Here is a 7,846-nt window from a genome sequence, read left to right as displayed (position 1 = left end):
CGCCGTCTCCGGATCCCTCCCCGCCTCCAGCCACCCAATCCCGCCCCTTCGCCTTCTCTTACGCGAGCTTCCTTTCCATCCTCCTCCTCCTCCTCCTCTCTGGATCATTCCCTCCCTGCGCGCTCCCGGCTCTTGTGCTCCTACCGGCTTCCCCGCTACGTTTGTCCTGGGCCCTAACAACCGCAAGGGTCGAGGCTCGCCGAGGTGGCTTACTTGCATGGCTGTATGTGTGTACGAGCCACTAATGGTGCTTAGAAGGATCTGGTCCTCGGGATGCAAGCGCGGACCCTCGGCTGACCGCACAAGCAGGTGGCTTCCTTCGCCCTGCGCCCCGGAGCGCGTCTTTGTCAAGCAAACGAGCAGGCTGCTTCCCTTCCCCACTCGCCTGGCCTTCCCGCTGTCACTTCCCATCCATTTAAGCTCTTGCCAGTCTTTTCTCCGTGCCTGCTGTCACTTCTTATTATCTAGCCAACCCCGCTTTTTTCCTTCCCCTGGCATCCCTGCCACTTTCTTTTTTTCTTATCATGCTCCGGGTCCTTGGAGGCAATTTCCCTCTTTCTCAATTGTTGTCATTTCCCCTCTTCTCACTTCCACAGATCTACTCTTCAGGATAGACAAATGAAAGAAAAAAAGAAGGAAGGAAGGAAGGAAGGAAGGAAAAAGAAAGAAAGAAAGAAAGAATGAATGAAAGAAAGAAAGAATAGTAGTTAGCAATAGCAGTTAGGCTTATATACCGCTTCATAGGGCTTTCAGCCCTCTCTAAGCGGTTTACAAAGTCAGCATATTGCCCCCAACAACAATCTGGGTCCTCATTTTACCCACCTCGGAAGGATGGAAGGCTGAGTCAACCCTGAGCCGGTGAGATTTGAACAGCCGAACTGCAGAACTGCAGTCAGCTGAAGAAGCCTACAGTGCTGCATTTAATCACTGCGCCACCTCGGCTCTACCTTAGTTACATGAGAGTTCCCAGGAGACTTTGTCTACAGATTCTACACAGTAGCCCAAAAGACTGACTCTCTCTCTCTCTCTCTCTCTCCCTCTCTCTCTCTCTCTCCCTCTCTCCCTCCCTCCCTCCCTCCCTCCCTCTCTCTCTCTCTCTCTCTCTACCTGCCCAGTTCAGTCCTGACACAATTTGACTGCTATAAGCTTTCGCAAACTAGAGGATAATAAAGTCAGCCCGAGAGGCTTAACATTACAGTACCTGAGCCATTGCTCTTCACTACACAAGGAAGATAATTTTCCAATCTCCTTGATGTTTACTTAGTTGTCTACTAAGTAGTGAGAAAGATCTCCAGGCAACTGTGATCACACCGAGAGACATAAAAACGTCCTGTAGCCTGCCTTTCCTTATCAAAAGTAGCATCAGCTGGAAAGTTATCACTATAAATTGTCTCCTGAAGAAGAAGAAAAATAAGTATATGCTTCTACCCCATATTTTAAAGAAAATTAAAACAGGAAGCACACCTGGATTTGCTAAGCAATCTATATATTGTTATATTAAAAAAAAAAACACCAGGAATTTAATGTTCCATTACAATTTAGAGACTTGCTGAAATGCCCACTTATTTCTGCAAGATAGATGGATAGGTAATAATCTGATATCGTTCTTAATCTCAAAAAATATTCTTACTAACCACCGATTTGGAGAGGGCAGACTTGAGTCCAAATCCTAGCAGGTGTTTCTCCGAGGTTGATGTGCCTCAAAGGGTTGTTATAAGGTTACTATTTACGCCATCTGAATTCCTTGGAGGAGGATCAAGGAAATAATTCTATAATAAAGGAGAGAAGCTGTGCCACAGCCCAATACAGAATTGAAAACAGACTTTAAAAACCACTTAAACCCCGTCAATTGGAGTAACTCCCAAATAAAGCCATAAGCATTTGCAGCTTAATTTCGTAACCAAGTGGCCTGAAAGCGGAACACAAGATTTGCAGACTGATTTGATTAGAGCCATCCAATTTAAACCGAGGTGGACGATCTTTTGATGGGCAGAACCCGTACAAAAATCTTTGGTGGGGGGTGAGGGTTGCAGGAAAATAATAATGCAACATGGTGAGTTTGTTGCACACACTTAGAGACAGCTGTGTTTTGAAGGGTTTTCCTGAGAATGGGCTCTCGGTTTTTAATATTATGTTAATCTTCTCATCTGCTTCAAAATGACCCCTCCGGTGTTTGATCCTTGTAATCTGAAAAGGGTCCAGGATTAGAAAAGAAAGGGTTATACTGGATGGGTTATACTTGGAGCCACAAGATCACCCTCCCCTTATTTATTTCTTCCCTTTAGAGATGACTTTAATCATTCTGTCTGTCAGCAATTTCTTCTTTTCCAGCCCACTATAAGTTAACCTCCCCCATTAACACTGCAGGGCAAGGAAGCAGAACCACAGGAAAACATTTCCTCTTAGCATTTTTGGCCAAGAGAATGCAGAGTGATTGCATGTCTAGTCTTTGAGGTTTGTTTATGTTCATTTTACATTGCTGTAAGAAAAGGAAGTTTGGGGGAAACATGATTTCCCCCCCCCTCCTCCAAATTTTGCATAAAGGCCAATTCTCTCCAAAAAAACTTCAAATGAGTTTGGTATAAGATAAGTGGACGCAAAATTTTGATCAAGTTGGAGATGGAAAGTACCCTGGGGAAAAAACTCTACAAGTCAAAGATTGACTCTTTCTTAAGCATGATGTTTTCATTCTGCAACGTTATTATTAGCTGAATATATACATATACTGGTTCCACCACAAAACCGCGGTAGACAATTGTGCACTCGACAAAAGCGCGTACGTGACGTCATCACAGCGCGACGAAAACATCGCGCTGTGAGCGGTAAATTTAAAAATAAAGCGAAAACCTTACCCTAACCCCCCCGAACCTAACCCTAAACCTAACCCTTAACCTAACCCTAAACCTAACCCTAAACCTAACCCTAAACCTAACCCTAACCCTAACCCTAACCCTAAACCTAAACCTAACCCTTAACCTAATGCTAAACCTAACGGTAACCCTTAACGTAACGCTAACCCTAACCCTAATGCTTAACGTAACCCTAAACCTAACCCTAACCCTTAACCTAACCCTAACCCTAACCCTAACCCTAACCCTAACCCTAACCCTTACCTTTATGTGAATCGGCTTGCTTTAATTTTATTTTAATTTTAATTTTATTTATTTTTTAATTTTTTTCATCGCGCTGCTGATGACGTCAGGTACGCGCTTTCGTCAACCGCGGTTTTGTCAACCGCGGTTTTGACGGGTCACGACATATACTATAGAAACAATCATATATGAAAGATTTATCCTTATTTACCCATTCCAGTATAAAAGATTTCCATACAGATGCCTACTAGGGTTATAGCAAAGTCTATCTCTAAGCTGAGACAGTTAAGGTAGAACCAAATTTTGTTAAAGATGTAACAGGTAACTATAGCCCAGGATAAGAGGATAGATGAATATAGGTTTTGAGTTGACTTGAGTTTCTTCCTAGCTAAATTAGAAGAAACCTGAATGTTTTATAAGACTGCCTTAAAAAAAAAAGATCATAAGCATATAAAGAAAGGTTTTAAACATCTTCTAACAGGCTGTGGAGAAAAGTTCTTTTCCTAAAAAAAAAAAAAAAATACTAGGAAAATTTTAGAAGCAAACTGGAGGACCAGAGAAAAATTGACCAAAATTATCTGGCCTGCTAATTCTTCATCACAAACTCTTTTCTGAAATATTCCTCTGTCCCTGCCCCACCCTGTCTCCAACTACCTCTCTTTTAGCTATGGAATGAGTAAGGTGAAAATAAAGGCACCCTCTAAACCAGCACAGTTTCTGCTGAGTGCACAAATTCCTCTCTCTAATTCTCTTGGCAACAGTATGGAAGCAGTTTGTACCCAGCCTTCTTCTAAAATATCATTTCAATTTTTCAGTTTATTCAAGAGGTCTAAAAATGTCCTGGTCATCTGGCATCCAATTACTAACCAGGTACACACCAGCTTTAGATCTATTCCAAATAAATGATTACAAACGGCATTCACAGAAGAAAATGGTCAAACAACCAACTTCTCGTGATTATGTTTCCCTGATTTCAAAATCTCATGGGAATTCTTGCCCACATTTCATATACAAAAACTAAGAACATTATATTCAGATGCAGGCTTAAGGACCTAAGGTAAGACCAGCAGTTGAGGTTTAGAGTCATGGGATAAACCTACGGATTGGTTCTATAACCATAAGGGCATAAGAGGTCATTAGACTGGGTTTTCAAAGGGGAAAAATATTCCATTTATACCTGCCCTTTGCACCAAACAAGACTGCTACTGAAAGGAATTTAAGGGTTCACCAACAAAAGGGAGACCGACAAAACCACACCCGACTAAACCATGTTGACAAAACCGTGAGTTCTAAACCGCGCCGACGAATGAGCGCTGAATCACGCCGACAACAGCGCGGCGACAGAAGCGCGCTGTGAACCTAAACCTAACCCTAACCCTAAACCTAACTCTAACCCTAATGCTAACCCTAATGCTTACCCTAACCCTAAACCTAACCTTAACACTAACCCTAAACGTAATGCTAATCCTAACCCTAAACATAACGCTAATCCTAACCCTAAACCTAACCCTAAACCTAACCCTGACCCTGATCCTAAACCTAACCCTAACCCTAACCCTAACCCTAACCCTAAACCTAACCCTTACCTTAACTTAAATCACCCTTAAATCGCCCTTCTGTCGGTGCGCTGTTGTCGGTGCGCTGTTGTCGGTGCGCTGTTGTCGGAGCGTTGATGATGTCGCGATTTTAGCGACACGGTTTTGTCGGCACGCTTTTGTCATGCGTGCTTTTGTCGGGTCACGGAATTTAAGTCGTTAATAAAAGGGCCTTTAAAACTTTTAAAACAGAATCCATATTCATGTCATGAAAGCAGAGCTGGAAAAACCTTTTATGACACTGAAGACATTTGGAAAAATGGAAACAAATAGCTTTCATAAAACAGCTGTGATGCAAAGGACTTGCTATCCACAAAAGTTTCCATAGAGGTCATGACCAAACCCGATAGACCATTTGCCAGCTAGCCTCCTGCCATGCCCTCTAATCCTCTAGAACAGAGGTGTCAAACTCGTGCCGTCACGGCGGCATCACGTGACATATTGTGACTTTTCTCCCCTTTGCTAAACCGGGCATGGACGTGGCCAGCGCATGACCCATCTGGGCCGCAAGTTTGACAGCCCTGCTTTAGATTGTATTCTACCACTCCTCCCTCCCTTTTTTTTGATCAAAACGCATTTGGCCTGTAGCCACCCATTTTTATTTCCTAGGAATACCTGTGGAACGTAAATGGACCCCAGAAGCATTCTTGCAATAATGTTGCTTAGAGATTTGCGTTCTCCTCTTTGAAATGTTAATTTCTAATATAATAAAGGAACTTTAAAAAACAGATATTCCAGACAACCTGGAAAACAGGAACATGCTGGCCATTCTGTTGTTAAAGTTTTAAAGGCCCCTTTTTAATATGGATTGGGTTTTTTTTTATTATCCAGTCTTCGATGTTTAGAGATGGGGGTGGGGAAGGATGTGAGTAGATATATCTACTAGAGTGCCTGCATTCAGCCCTTCAGTGAGTTTAACAACAGCAGATACTACTATATCAGTTATAGTAGCAGAGGTGGGTTGCTCCCGGTTCAGTCGAACCGGTAGTGGAATTCAGGCCTGGGTCGCAGAATCAGTAGTGACCCAGGCCTGCCACGCCCCCAAACCGGTTGCCTCTCCACCGCTGGGCCGCTACCATTTTGGTTTTTAGTGACTGCACATGCACAGTTCACTGTAAATTGTTCTGTGCATGCATGAAAAACAATTTACAACCGGTAGTAAAACCAGCAGCAGCCCACCCCTGTATAGTGGCATTTCTGAAACGTGGCAACTTGAAGATGTGTGGACTTCAACAACAGGTTGCTATGGTTGAGAAACACTGGGTTAGTTTACAAAGGACTTGTATAAGCATCAACTTTAGATAGACAGCTTTAGATAGACATGTGGGGCACTAATTAGTATCAGCCCAGTATATAAGCCTGAGGAGATCCCAGGATGTCATTTGATGAAGTTGAGAGGGAAGGAGAAAAGTAGTTAAGAGGCAAGACATGCACTTATTCTTGATATTAAAAAGGAAAACTGCAGGCACATATTACAAGAGTCCCACCAGAGTCTGATTCACATTAGTAGTCATCACTTGTTGACGATAGCAAGCCAGGATTGACATGTATAATTAAGGTAGGCTTCATCACCTGTGAATCACCAAAGAACATGTCATGGCATCAAGAGTGAATTCAAAACATTGTGACCTTCAGGTTATTTAATATAGGAAGGATTCCTAGTAAGAAAAGTCCCCTATGATTTGCTCCCTCTTTCCAAAAGTTTTACTCACAGGCCATATCAGACCTCAGACGGAGGAGCAGACAAGGACAGGAAGAGTTAGCTAGCTCCCTCAATGGCACCACCGCAGGTTCCTGTATAAGAGTTATTGTGAAGCTGGAGACTAAGCCAACCACGGAAAAACTTACACCATTTCTTTGGCTTCATAGAGTTGCATTTACCTGACACAAATATACCCACTTCATCCCAGATGATGGTTGGTGCTTATGGGAAGCTGAATTTCACTCCATCGGGAAAGCTTGAGAAAAGCTGGCTTAGAAGAATGACTAGAAAGAGGGCACACTAGCGTTATCTAAAATTATCCACACTAAAATATCAGCATATCTCACGGATCACTCAGACGAGAAATATAAACTGGAGTGGAGAAGATGGATCGATTATATTCAAAATAAATATGGGACTAAGACATTCCAGATAGCCTATGACTGAAGAAGCAAGGAATGATATAATTTGTTTAGAGTTAGCTTAACAAAAGAGGAGTTAAAGTACAAATGAAGGATGATGCTAAAGTTTTTTTTTAGTTTACTTTTGAATATGATTGTTAAAGAATTATATCCTGTATCTGCTCTGGGAAGTCTGCAATGTGCTCTACATGGGGCTGCCCTTGAGGAGCATCTGGCGACTTCAGCTAGTCCAGAATGCGGCCGCGCGAGTGATTGTGGGTGCACCGTGGTTCGCCCACATAACACCTATCCTCCGCGAGCTGCGCTGGCTGCCTGTTGATCTCCGGGTGCGCTTCAAGGTGCTACTTACCATCCATAAAGCCCTCCATGGCAGTGGATCTGAGTACTTGAGAGACCGCCTCCTGCCAATTACCTCCCTTCGACCTATTAGATCGCACAGATTAGGCCTCCTCCGAGTTCCATCCGCCAGTCAGTGCCGACTGGCGACTACGCGGAGGAGAGTCTTTTCAGTAGTAGCTCCGACCCTTTGGAACGATCTCCCCGTGGAGATTCGCACCCTCACCACCGCCCAGACCTTCCGCACAGCCCTTAAGATCTGGCTATCCCGTCAGGCCTGGGGATAAAGATTCTAATCCGCCCCACCCGAATGTTGAATGAAAGTTGTGTTTTATTGTTTATTTTTTTATTCACATACTGTCTTATGTTTTGTCTTGCACTTCCCCTCCCATGAATTGTAAGCCGCCCTGAGTCCCCTCAGGGAAAAGGGCGGCCTATAAATAATAAATAAAATCTAAAATCTAAAATCTAAAAGTCGGGGAGGGGGGGAGGTTGGGGGGGGAGATGGGTTCGGGTGAGGAGGGTGGGGGAGGGGAGGTAAATATTGTAAAAGCTTTTAAAATTTTTCAATAAATAAAATTATCCACACTGCAAAGAAAGCAGAGGATTTTCCATCTCTTTTCAAAAACTAGAATATGGAATCCCCCAACAGAATATGAGCAGGAGGGGACTACTACACTCATGGTCCGCTTTCCTTAT

This window comes from Thamnophis elegans, chromosome 2 (assembly GCF_009769535.1).
Source record: "Thamnophis elegans isolate rThaEle1 chromosome 2, rThaEle1.pri, whole genome shotgun sequence".
NCBI classification, from domain to species: domain Eukaryota; kingdom Metazoa; phylum Chordata; class Lepidosauria; order Squamata; family Colubridae; genus Thamnophis; species Thamnophis elegans.
The sequence above is the reverse complement of the archived record's forward strand: the minus strand, read 5'-3'. Positions refer to the sequence as shown.